Source organism: Canis lupus, chromosome 11, assembly GCF_011100685.1.
Source record: "Canis lupus familiaris isolate Mischka breed German Shepherd chromosome 11, alternate assembly UU_Cfam_GSD_1.0, whole genome shotgun sequence".
Lineage (NCBI taxonomy): Eukaryota > Metazoa > Chordata > Mammalia > Carnivora > Canidae > Canis > Canis lupus.
The window spans coordinates 8,439,924-8,454,103 of NC_049232.1; the positions used below are offsets into that span (position 1 = coordinate 8,439,924).

At 39.8% G+C, this 14,180-nt stretch overlaps 1 pseudogene; it reads left to right on the forward strand.

Annotated features, from left to right (window-relative positions):
* The first annotated feature begins 1,420 nt into the window (after nt 1-1,420).
* Nucleotides 1,421-2,015, forward strand: LOC100687574 (annotated as a pseudogene).
* Nucleotides 2,016-14,180: the final 12,165 nt, after the last annotated feature.

The window sequence follows — 14,180 nt, forward strand, 5'->3', positions numbered from 1 at the left end:
TACACAAAGATAAACTCAAAATGGTTGAAAGATCTAAATGTAAAACAAGAATCCATCAAAATCCTAGATAAGAACATAGGCAACACCCTTTTTGAACTTGGCCACAGTAACTTCTTGCAAGATACATCTAGGAAGGCAAAGGAAAGAAGCAAAAATGAACTATTGGGGCTTAATCAGGATAAAAAGCTTCTGCACAGGAAAAAAGAGTCAACAAAACTAAAAGACAACCTACAGAGTGGGAGAAGATATTTGCAAATGACCTATCAGTTAAAGGGCTAGTATCCAAAAATCTATAAAGAACTTATCAAACTCAACACCCAACAAGGAAAAAACACAATCAGAAAATGGGCAGAATACATGAACAGAAATTTCACCAAAGAAGACATAGACATGGCCAACAAGCACATGAGAAAATGCTCCGCATCACTTGCCATCAGGGAAATACAAATCAAAACCACAATGAGATACCACCTCATACCAGTGAGAATGGCTAAAATTAACAAGACAGGAAACAGCAAATGTTGGAGAGGATGTGGAGAAAGGGGAACCCTCTTGCACTGTTGGTGGGAATGTGAACTGGTGCAGCCACTCTGGAAAACTGTGTGGAGGTTCCTCAAAGAGTTAAAAATAGATATGCCCTAAGACCCAGCAATTGAACTGCTGGGGATTTACCCCAAAGATACAGCTGCAGTGAAACACTGGGACATCTGCACCCCAATGTCCACAATGGCCAATGGGAATATAATAGTGGAAGAAATTATAAGGGAAAGGAGGGAAAATGAGTGGGAAAAATTAGAGATGGTGACAAAACATCAGAGACTTCTAACTCTGGGAAATAAAGGGTAGCAGAAGGGGAGGTGGATGGGGGGATGGGGTAGCTGGATGATGGGCACTGAGGTGGGCACGGATGGGATAAGTCGAACTTCACTATAAATAAATAAATAAATAAATAAATAAATAAATAAAGGCAAATCAGAACCACACACATACACACACACAAATCCTATTTAAGCCCATCTAATAAGTAAAAATTAAAAAGTCTAAAAATGTCAAAAGTTAGCAATATTTAAAGCAACAGAAATGTACACACTGCTGGTGGAGGTGTGAATTTGTGTGACTGCTTTGGGAAACGATTCAGCATTACTGCATACTTGTGTATTACATATACACATATCCCACAATCCTAAGTATCTATATACAGTTTTCTCTTGGCAAGCTACAGCAAAATACCTGTATAGTAACTCATAATAACATTTTTTTTAATGGGGGAATAAAGGAAACCAGTCCCTTTAGTCATACCAGTAGCTAGGGAGACAAATTGGAGAATTTTTAATCAATAAAATGCTGTAGAAATAATATTAGCAATAGGAACTAATTATAGGTATCCCCATCAATACAGATAAATCTTGACTGCCCTCCAAATTCCACTGCACCCATTGCAGCAACCACGATGCCCAAACAAAAGAAGCAAAATCAGCATCAGCCACCACCACCGCAGCAGCCCCCACTGACAGAGCAGGAGAAGACTGGAGATGAGGAGGATGGGAGTCCCATTGGACCACCCAGCCTTCTGGGCCCTCCTACCATGGCCAATGGAAAGCCTGGTGACCCCAAGTCAGCTCTTCACAGAGGTCCTCCAGGATGGAGGGGACCAATGATTCCACCATTGCTGAGCCTCCCACCTCCTCCAGGGGCAGAGGCCCAATTCAGGGAGGCCTGGGCCCCAGGTGTGGCCCATATGGTCGTGGCTGGTGGGGGGCCAATACTGAACCTCGTTTTCCTGCACCAGGCCATGGAGGTCCTCCAGAGGAGGCTTTCACAAAGAGCAGAGAAATCCCCGAAGGCTCAAAGGTTGGTCTCTTATCAAAAATACCTGCCTGCCCAAGGATGGCCCCCAAGTTATGGAAGACAAATCCAACTGCCCTGTCTGCCAACACTTTGCCAAAAAGGGCCACTGTCAATATGAGGACCTCTATGCCTTCTACCACCCAGGCATCAATGGACCTCCTCTGTGACATTGTGCCTTCCCATCCAGGCTGGAAGGAGCCCTCTGATCTAGTGGCCATATTTTCCCTGTGGCCCTTTGATGGCTACTATGAGGCTGTTCCACCCACCACCCTCAGTGACACCCACCCCCATCTGCCACCTCCCCCATTTGGGGTCCAGAGTTGTGTTTCATCACTGGTGCCCAATATGTGGGCTTTCTTCTGATCCAGCCTCCAGAGACTCACCTTCAGGACCCCACCTTTGCTCTCTTCAACTGTCTCCTGGATCCTCTTCCCCTTTGCTGATTGACTGCTGGACAGGAAACCTCTTTGGTCCTGTTTCTTGTGCATCTGTCCACCCAGCCCTTGGTACTGCCCTCAATTCCTAGGAGCCATGGAGCAGTTTCCTATTATTTCCTTCTTCTAGCTGCTTGTTTTAAGTCCTTTTTATGTGACAAACCCTACCCCCAAAGTTGCCAGTTGCTGTGAAACTCACCAGGTTGACCTGGGGTCAAGTACAGATGACTGGTGCAGAGTTACTCCCTGAAAGGCCACTCTCCCTGCTTTTGGATTTTGTAGATACTGCATCAGTAGCATGATCTCCACCACTCTGGTCTGTAATCACTGTGCTTTGTGAAACTGTGCATCCCCTCATACATAGCCTTTCTCAGTGTCCGTGGCATCATTGTGACTTCCCAACACTAGAGTAAGTTTTTCCACCAACATGAGTGAGGCTCTTGATGCCCTCTAGACTTTCCACACCTCCCAACATAGAAGAATTGTGAAACTTTCCACAAGACTGCCTCCCTGGTCTCCCCATTCTTCTGGTGTCAGTTTTTCTGGGTTTGATACAATCCCATGAAATGTCCTCTAAAGCCTCTTATAGGCTATTCAATCTTCTCTCCAGCCCACTTTAGTTAGAGTACGTCTTTGTGAGGCCACCAGCCCTTTCCTCTGAATTCTGTGAATCTCCACCTGGCCTACTCTTGGGTGAAACCTGGACAGTACTGTTGCCCTTATCTAACCTTCTTCCCTACATCCTTGGCACTGGTTGTTTTCTGTGAAAACGGCAGTGAATAAGTTCGGTTTTGCACTGGCCCTCAGGAAATGGGTCAGGACTTGTGTGGGCAAGAGGGAAGGATGAGAGCCCTTGGAGAACTGAGAATGAATTTTTTTTTCTTTTTAACATTTTTTATATTAGTAATAAATGCAGTGGAAACAAGCAAAAAAAAAAAAAGAGAGAGAGAGAGAGAGAGATAAATCTCCAAAAACAACAAAACTCATCAAACTACAAGTCAAGAGGACTACATATGGTATTTCTTATACATAAAATTCAAAACCTGTAACATTCAACCACTAACTTTTATATATTTAAACAAAACAAAAGAATAGCAATTCAAAATTAGGCATTATTAGCTTCCTCTGAAAGGCCAGCACCTTCAAAAGTCCTGAAATATTCCATATCTCTTTTTTTAAGATTTTGTTTATTCATGAGAGGCAGCGACATAGGCAGAGGGAGGGGCAGGTTTCCTTCAGGGGAGCCTGATGCAGGACTCGATCCCAGGACCCCAGGATCATGACCTGAGCTGAAGGCAGATGCTCAACCACTGAGCCACTCAGGTGTCCCAACATTCCATATCTTAAACTGAGTAGTATGTGTGTTATGGTGTTACTCTTAATATTTTCCATATATATAGTAGTATTCCTTTGTACCTGCTCAGTATTTAATAAAAATAATTTATATGGCATTAATAACACTTAGCTACCCTACATGTTGAGATATGGTGGTATTGTCTGACGATGTTGAAATGTTGTAATCTGTTAATTTAATCATATGTAAAAATGATGAATATATAAAAACACACATCTCATGTTAGATGTACAATACAAATAATGTGTCTCATCATTTGTAATGATTAGACCATGAGCCGGGAGAGCTTTGCTCAGGAAATGGAAGAATGGATTAAAACAGGAGAGAGGCCCATTTATTAGAGAAATGAAATGTGAACACAAGAGACAACTCTAGAGAAATGCACTGAGTTCTGGAATAGTTAGAGGTGCTGTGCTCTAGAAGGGGAGAAGAACCAACTCAGATGAAAAACCAGCCACTCAGGAAATGCCCCAGCTTTGCTCTCATGGCAACCAGGTTTGAGGCCTAGGAACAGTGATCCTGCAAAGGGAGAGGAATCTGGGGAGACCAGCAGTAAAACAGGAAAAAGTTAGAATGTAAAAGTAGGCTATCCATAGAGGCAAGGAGGAGAAAAGCATAAGCTAGAAAGAGTCAGAGTGCTATACAGAGCTCTCCTATGTTAGATATCTATGGCACTTTCAATCAATAACTGCCACATAACCATGTGGGGAAGGAAAACAGGAAAGTATTCAGGTAATTTGTCAGGCTATAGTCTGTGAAAAACAAAAAAAACATAGGCAGCACACCAGTGGCCTTGGCTAACCAATGAGTTCTGGTTGGTCTGCTTTCAAGGTGTTGTCAGGATTTTGGGGGGTTTTGTTGTTTTAATTTGGATAAGTCACCAACATTTAAAACCCAGATTTCTAATTTGAGCTGAAACCAGAAGGTATGGCAGCACAAGGCCTGGATGAGTAACAGCCAACAGTCAGCCAGAATGGAGTAGTCACTGCCTGTTTTGGTGTGGTAGTGCTGTGTGGCTCACCGACACCCAGGTAACACCACTGGCTTGGGGTTACCAGCTATTCCCTGTGTTAGTGGAGTAACCTTGTCTGTACTTTTGGGAAAACAACAGAGATGATCATAAGTACAAAAATGAGTCTCTGAGGCGGGTGCTTAGAGGTTGAAAGTGAATAGTAGCCTTTCACCCTAAAAATGGGAGAGGTAGGAATAGGCTGTGTTTGAATTCTCTCAATTTGTCTGAGTTTTAATTTTGTGTGCATACATTTATCATTTCCATTCTACCAAGAGCAATAAAATCAGAATATGTAATTATATAATAGTTTCATTTTTGAGCAGTTCAATGACCTTTTACATGTTTCATTTTTCTTATTATTATTTGTTTCCACCTTACTAGCATCTGACCTGAGCAGCTGCTCTTTGCGGGGGCTGTCATTGATGACTACAAGCTGGTGACCAGACACAGGGAAACATGTAAAGCAGCAACTCAGCAAACCTGCGATCTACTTGGAAAAAAAGTCACTGCCAGCCCAGCCTAGTAGGCAGCCATGAGGAACAAGGAGGTTCTGGAGTTATGATGTAGGACAGAGGGATGCCTGAGTGGCTCAGTGGTTGAGTATCTGCCTTTGGCTCAGGTTGTGATCCTGGGGTCCTGGGTTGAGTCCCCTATCAGGTTCCTTGTGAGGAGCCTGCTTCTCCCTCTGCCTATGTCTCTGCCTCTCTTTGTGTGTCTCTCATGAATAAATAAATAAAATCTTTAAAAACAAAAAAACAAAAAAAAATGTAGGACAGAGCAAGGATCTAGGAACTATGATAATACTGACTAAGCACATGTCAAACCAGAGCTGCCTGAAGAAGGTACAGTAATGTTCGGGTCTTTCAAGACATACAAACACATCTAGCATTCAGTAACCTAAAACCATGATAAGTTCATTCCTAGAGGTGACAAAACTATAGAAAACCACCTAAGAACATATCAGGGCCAAGAAGAAAGGAGAATGAGGAGAGGCAAATACAAATGATCACGCCTTGTTGGTAATATCTCCTTCCTGATGCAGTATATTAGTATAAACTCAGACTTTTGGGGTGACCCAGAAACCCAACAGGTGGTTTTGATGGACTGTTTGCATTTCAATACTTGTCTTCCCCTTGCTAGGAGATTCCCAAGTTTATCTACAGAAGCCCATATCCACTTTAAGGGGCCCTGCACGGTAACGCCATAAAACAGAGAACAAGAGGAATACTTTCTCCCACAAACTAACTTCTCCATGGTTCTACATTAGGCACTTACAAAAATTCCAAAGAGTTGTATCATCGTTCATTATATTAAGGCAAGAAAGTATGTAGAACATCTAAGTCTGGAGAAGCATCAGAGTCAGAAGGTATTTCTAGAAGTTGAAAGAATGCACTTACTGGAACACATGCTGCAGTGGTCAAGCCAGCAACAGCATGATTATATGGCTACTGACAGGAAGAGAAAACCGTATGAAGAATCAGAAGACTTAACCTGTAATCTATATCCAGCTCTGCCACAGAATAGCCAAGCAATCTTGGGCAAGCCACTTCATCTCTCTGAACATCAGTTTAAACATCCATAAAATACGAATCAGAAAAACTGAGCCATGTACCTACCAAGGTTGTTAGAGGATCCAATAAAATAAAGCATGAGAACACGTTTCAGAAGGACACAAAATGTTTCACTCATGTAAAAGAATATTAGGGGACCATTTTAGATGATACTTTGCGCTCATGCCAGGTTCACTTAGGTTACTTGATAGGAAAGCACACAGTAGGTACAGAAAATCCCAATATCAATCGTCCCAGGGAAGACTACAGTCATAAAATATGTGATGGTTAATTTTATGTGTCGACCTCACTGGCCACAGAGTGTCCAGATTAAACAGTATTTCCAGGTATGTCTGTGAGGGTGTTTCAGGATGAGACGAGCATTTGAATAGATGGCCTCAATAAAGTAGGTTGCACTCCCCAGTGTGGGTGAGCATCATCCAACCCACTGAGGGTCCAAACAGAACAAGAGGCAGGAGGAGGAGGAATTCATCCCTTTTTTTCTCTCACTGCTTGAAATGAGACATCTCATCTCATCTTCTTCTGCCCTTGGACTGGAATTTACACCGTTGACTCCCTGGTTCTTCAGGCTCAGACTGAACTATACCAGCAGATTTCCTGAGTCTCCAGCTTGCAGATAGCAAATGCAAGTACTTCTCAGCTTCCATAACCACACAAGCCAATTCTGCATAAATCTCTCCCCTCCCACTCTGCCTCATATCTATCTGTACATACACACACACACTTACTATTTTAAATATATTTCCTATTAATTCTGTTTCTCTAATGAACCCTGACTAATACAATAGTCAACACTCAAATCCTTGGTTAATCCATTCAAAATAGATGAATGAGGAGTGGAACTGGACATCATCCTTCTGAAGTAATCTTGCCTGGCAATGAGTACTCACAGCCTCACCAACTCACAGCATGACAGGCCTCCTGCCATTGCCCATTTCCTACCACATCAAAACCTACACATCCACTAAATATCATGCAAAGCACTTCTGAAAAAAAGGTATTGATTATATTTCTCTTAATTAGATCTCTTGTGGTTTGAAAATTTTACAATCCAGTTTGGATGTGGAGCCAATAGCAATCACATACCTAGTCTGAAACCTTCATCAAGCATTTCAGAAGTCCTCAGAATAACTGTGACTCTTTTAACAAAGTCAGACAGCACAGTATCTAGCTAGACTAGACCTTAGGAAGAATTATCAATTGAAAACAAAAAAGAATTTTTAAAAAACATGGTTCCTGTTCGGGTGTTGGCTTTCAATCTATTATGTACTTTGCCCAAGATAGTTTAAGTGCTTTGATTAAAACACTGACAAACACAAATATTTTTTTAAAATTTTTATTTATTTATGATAGTCACAGAGAGAGAGAGAGAGAGGCAGAGACACAGGCAGAGGGAGAAGCAGGCTCCATGCACCGGGAGCCCGACGTGGGACTCGATTCCGGGTCTCCAGGATCGCGCCCTGGGCCAAAGGCAGGCGCTAAACCGCTGCGCCACCCAGGGATCCCACAAATATTTCAAATGATCCGTATTCTCAAATATTTGTTGCATAACTGAAGTTTTAGATATTTTATTTTTTTTTAAGATTTTATTTATTTATTCATGATAGAGAGAGAGACACACACACAGGCAGAGGGAGAAGCAGGCTCCATGCAGGGAGCCCAACATGGGACTCAATCCCAGGACTCCAGGATCACACCCTGGGCTGAAGGCAGGCGCTTAAACCACTGAGCCACCCGGGTTGCCCTAGATATTTTATTATTCAATATTTTGTTATGTAAAAGAATACATGTGAAACATACATATGCTCTGAAACATAATAACAAAAAGAGTACACATAAACCCAACATCCATTTTAAGAAATAGAACTTGTTTTAGTAATAGGAGGAGAGGGAATAAAAGTAATGATTCAGGATCTTGCAATTCCTGAAGGCCGTCATTGCAAACATCAGAATTCTGGGCAAATCCTCAAGTGGGTGAAAATTGTTTGCTCACACTCACTTTACTTTTCTTTTTCCTTTCCAACGGTATATGCATTTTAAAATACAAAAGGCCAGATGGAGGCATGCCTAAATCAAAGGAATGGCTCTCTATTGACAGCACTCAGACACCAGGAATGGACCAGGTGGTAAGATATCTTTGCACAAGAAACCCTCTTCTACATTAGCAACTACCACTTTTATCTACTAAGAAAACCAGTAAACAAAAACTTTGTGGGCAAAAACTCTGTAGGTGACATAACTCTAAAATTCAGGTATCTTCAAGTTTAAACATTATGAACTGAGAGCCAAGCTAAAAACACACAACTCAGTCAAGTATTTACATTTCCCTTATCTGCGGGGAATATGCTCCAAGATGCCTAATGCATGTCTGAAACCATGAAGAATACTGAGCCCTACACATGCTATGCTGTTTCCTATATGTAAATACCTATGATAAAGTTTAATTTATAAACTAGTCACAGTAAGAGATTAATAATAATAATAAAATAGAACAATTACAATATATTATAATAAAAGTTATATGAATGAGAAAGAAGGGCTCTCTCACTCCCTCAAAATATCATACAGTACTCACCTTTCTTCTTATGATGGTGTGAAATGATACAATGCCTAGGTGATAAGATGAAGTGAGGTGAATGAAACAGGCATTGTGATGGAGGATTAGGCTACTACTGTAGACCTTTTGACCATTCATCAGAAAGAGGATCATCTGCTCCTAGATGACAGTTGATCGTGGGTAACTGAAACTGCAGAAAGCAAAATCATGGGTAATAGGGGACTACTATATTCTAAAATCTTGACTCGCAAACTACTTTCCTTAAAAGATAAGTCAACTTACTACCAGCTGCAGTAAGTTACAGAGAGACAATACTGAGGTACAACCCTGACTTGGGTTCTATACATTTTCACTCTGTTCCCAGCCATGGATAGCAACATACTTAGGTCTTTTTTTAAAGTGAACACATCTAGATCACATGGAGTGCTCAGAGTGGCTCTACCAGCCTTAACTGTTTCACCAGTTCTAGCTCCATGTAAAGGAGACACCACCAAACTCCATAATAGTCTGTCAGTACATAGATCTTAGTGCCATAGAAGATCCAATAGACTACAGGCAAAATTCAACCTGCATGATGTTGGGAAATTCATCACTCTTGTGCACTCTTAAATTTCCTCATCAGAAACATTAGAGGACAAGACCAGTTAAGTTCTCAAGTCCATTCCAATCCCCAAATTCTGAAACTGCCTCTGATTCTAACATTCAATCTATCTGTTAAAAGAAATGATTTTGTGCTGTCCTGAAATCTTAGAGGAAAGAAAGCTTCCACCATGACGGCCTTGCAATCTATTCTAATTTAATCCTTCTCTTTTCTAAATTCCAAGGGGTCTGTGGATTCTCTTTGAGATTAGAAATAAATGCTCCTCCAACATGAGTTAAAACCTAAAACAAGAAAAGGAAGCTATGTTAAAAAATCTGGCATCCTTATGATGAATTTTTCCCCAAAAGAAAAACAAAGTCTACCTTTTTTGTTCCACTTGATATATACATACAATATATATATGTATATATGCAATCAATATAAGTGCCTCTTCTGAAGCTTATTGGTGTGGTAAAATCACTTTTTACTAGGCCTCATACTAAAAACTAATTAACTGTACTCTCAAGACCCTTCAATTTTAAGTAATTTTATTCTACTAAGAGAAAATGTTTCTCCTAAGTCTTTCTTAGGAGTGTCAAATCTTTTTCACAATGAATACCTTTAAACATATTTTCAATATCAGAAAATAGACTTTAAATATAATTTACAGAATAATTTCTCACTAAATTTGGAATAATTGAACTTATTCCAATGAAAGACAAATGTCTCCTTCCTTCCTAACCCATTTCCTTCCCTATCTCAACTAAGTGCATACATACTATGGGGGAAGAATGTTCCCACCAAACCTCTGCTGTAGGTGTGAGAGAAGAGAGATCCAGCTAACTACAAATATTTCTCACTCAAACTTCTGATATTTTTATATCAGACGCCTTCTCCCCCAACCATGAAAATTTCAGTTCACATTACCATTGAGCCACTCATTAATAGTACTTAGAAAACGTGAATGAATCCAAAACAAAGGTGGATTCCTTCTCAACCAGGCCCACATTCAAAAAAATGGTGTCACATTAAAAAAAATTAAATTTGACACCCGTAAAACAGAGAAAGGCAATTTAAATAATTAATCCAGCCCCTTGAAAGATGCCAAAGGTATCACTATACATTATACTCAACAATACTTCCAAACACCTGTGTGTATGAGTAGCGCTCAGTACAGAATGGTTGCACCAGCCATTCTCCAAGTCTTACTTTTGGGCCCACCCACAAATAGTTCCTCAACTTCAGCCCAATTTGGGTCTTCTTCCCCAACTCAGGGATTTCTCTGAGCTAAGCCTTTCTTCCAATACTAATTCTTCACTCTTTCCAACATAAATCTGATGCAAATTTAGCCTTTCTTCGTTCTTTTTGACTCCCATTTCTATCCATTATGCTTTCAACCAATGCCCAGACCCATTGCTTCTACTAATAGCAAAAGATCCTATCAATTCAGGAGATGAGGGAACAAAAAAATGAGTATTCATAAACCACTGTTTTCAGTCAGGTCATGAGGAATGAACAGTGGCTGGTTATGATCTCTATGAGCACTTCACATAGATTCCCATCCCTTTCTACACTTTCTCCTGTTTATATGGGGCTTAAACAATTAAGTTATTACCAATCAGGTGCACCTGCAAGACTCTGAGAATAAGGAAGAAGCCATTTTCCTGCTGCTATTGCTACTGACCAAAAGGATCAAGGGGACTTGAGATTTGGGGGCCAGCTCAGGATTCCCAGGTAGGATAGGCAACTGTGGCAGCAACAGAAACCATAGCTGGAGTAGTTTCCTGATTGGATTCTAGCCACAATCTAAACCTTTGAAATCAACAGGCAAAAGGCAGCACCCTGACTTCTGCTCCTCCAGGACTCCAAATCTCTAATACCATATATTAAATCCTTTCTAACTGAAATCTCTAGAGCAGTTTCTGCGCTCTAATCTGACTGGATCAATATTAGGGTTTATAAAGAACACAAAGCAAAAGGCAAGGAAAGAAGAGCAGAGATTTTTCTGCAGGCATTTGGGCATAAAAAGAACTGTGACAAAGTAAAGTTGGCATTCGCCAACAGGAAAATGCAAATCAAAACCATAATGAGGTACCATTTCATACTCACTAGGATGACTAGTGATAAAAGTCTCTAAATTTGACTGCAAAACTAGAAACCATAAACAAAAATAATGAGTAATTTGACTACATAAAACTTTTAAAAGACCTATATAACCAAATAAAAGCCATATAACAAGGTTCAAAGCAAACCATAAACTGGGGGAAATATTTGCAATATACATGGCAAAAAGGTAATCTCCTTCAGCTTAAAAAAAATGCCCACAATTTAAAAACTAAAAGCCTTATGTTCCAAAAGATATTTGAACAGAGGATATGAATAGGAAATTGACAGAAAAAAAAATCCCAGTATACAGGGAAAAAATAATACAAATCAAAGAAACCACAACATACCACTTTCACCCATTAAACTGTTAATTTTTTTTTCTAGGAGCTAATAGTATCTACATTTTGGGGAGGAAGGAGAGAAAGGGATATGCTCACATCTTTAGAGAAGGAAATTTTACTCTACATATCAAGTTTATCTGCCTTTTGGCCCAGTAATTTTATTCCTAAAAATGAATTCTAATGAAATATTGTTTATAAAATTTTTAAAAAACTATATACCAGCCAAAAATCCATCAATGTATGCATTAGGAAGAATATCCTATAAAAGAACATCTATTGATATAAAAGGTAGATGCTATATTACTAAATGAGAAAAGGTATACTACAAAAACATACACAGAATATAATTTGTTGAGAGAGAAAGAGCAAGGGACCCTGTGTGCAAGAGAGAGGTCCCATGGGGAGGAAGAGAGAATCCTAAACAGACTCCATGTCCAGAGCGGGCATCATCTCACGACCCCAAGATCATGACTTGAGCCAAAATCAAGAGTTAGTTGCTTAACCAACAAAGCCGCTCATAAGAATTCGAATCTCAAAGCCAGAACATAATTCTTTTTTTTATTTTTATTTTTTTCAGAACATAATTCTTATAATCAGAGAACATTCATAATAATAGCAGTAGTGGGCAGCCCCGGTGGCGCAGTGGTTTAGCGCTGCCTGCAGCCCAGGGCGTAATCCTGGAGACCCGGGATGGAGTCCCACTTCCGGCTCCCCGCATGGAGCCTGCTCCTCCCTCTGCCTGTGTCTCTGCCTCTCTCTCTCTCTCTCTCTCTCTGTCTCTATGAATAAATAAATAAAATCTTTAAAAAAAATAATAGCAGTAGTAATAACTGACACTTATAAACACTCATTAGTTGTTTGGCAGTGTTTTAAATCCACAGCATATATGAACTACCTCATTTAATTTTCACAACAATGCTATGAAACAGTTACTACTACTATCTGTATTTTATAAGTGAGGAAAATGAGGCAGTAAGAACACAAGTAAATTGCCCAAGACAAAACAGTGTTTGGACCCAGTTGACCAGACTTCAGCTCCAACAACCTTAACTGCAATGCGAATTCTGAGTTATACAGATTATTAGACTAGAGTAGATTAACTGTCAGTTTTTAGTAAGAAATTCCCCCAAATATTAATAATGTTTGCTTCTGAGAAATATGATTATGGGTGATATTTATTTTCTTATGTTTATTACCTATATTTTCTACATTTTGTTTTTTTTTTAAGATTTTATTTATTTATTCATGAGAGAGGCAGAGGGAGAAGCAGGCTCCATGCAGGGAGCCTAACGTGGGACTCGATCCCGGGTCTCCAGGATCAACGCCCTGGGCTGGAGGCAGGCGCTTAACCGCTGAGCCACCCAGGGATCCCCTATTTTCTACATTTTCAATAAGAAATATTAACTTTCATAAAGAGGAAGCAGACATGTGTTCCTATAACCCATTCTTTCCAATCCTTTCCTATCAATAGGTAAGAAGATAATTGTTCTAAAAACCACTCTTATTTCCACCAAGAGAAAGACCAGTCAGAGAAAGCCAACATATTATTTTAAATATTTGCTACCTAATCTTAAAAGCAAGGAAGTCTACCCTCCTGGATTTTAGTGTTCTCTTTCACAGGAAGAAGTAAAGGTGAACATAAGTGAGGAGGGAACAGGAGAAATGAGCTGGGGACATGGTTTTAATCTGTCATGAGCTAGTAAAAACTTTGTCTCCTTACAGAAGTTGTTTTATTTATCCATTCATTCTAAAACTTAAATTTAGAAGTTTAGAAATTATATTAAAATCAAAATGGATCAAAGGGCCAGATGTTGCAGGCAGGATGACTAATCAAACAGAGCCTGGGTAATGTGCTCCACGCCTTGCTCAATGGGAAGTAATTACTCTAACATTAGCTTTACAGTGTTTAAACAACCATTTCATTATATTTTTTTTCTATGCTGATTAAATTTTCTCGGCATTTCAAATGCATCATTACATCTGCATTGCATTTAGATAATGCACAGCATTGCTACCCATTAAAAAGTTCCTTTTTTTCATCACCTTAATAAATCTAATTTGGCTTTATTTGCATAAAGTTTGATAAAGAGTGATTAGTCCTCTTATGAATAGCATACCTTGAATGGAAAACATCCCATCTATCACTTGGCCAAAACAGTCATTCACAAAGTTATAAGCATAACCACCTAAAAGCATATGTGGTAAAAGAAAAATTGTAGCACAAATGTCATTGTAGAATTACTGTCCATGCTTTCTATGATTGCTGAGAGGTGGATATGATAATCATGGGACCATCTAAGCCACTCTCCTTCTTGTTCCTAAATAGATAGCCTGAGGAATTATAACAGAGAACAACACCACCAAGAATAATAAACTC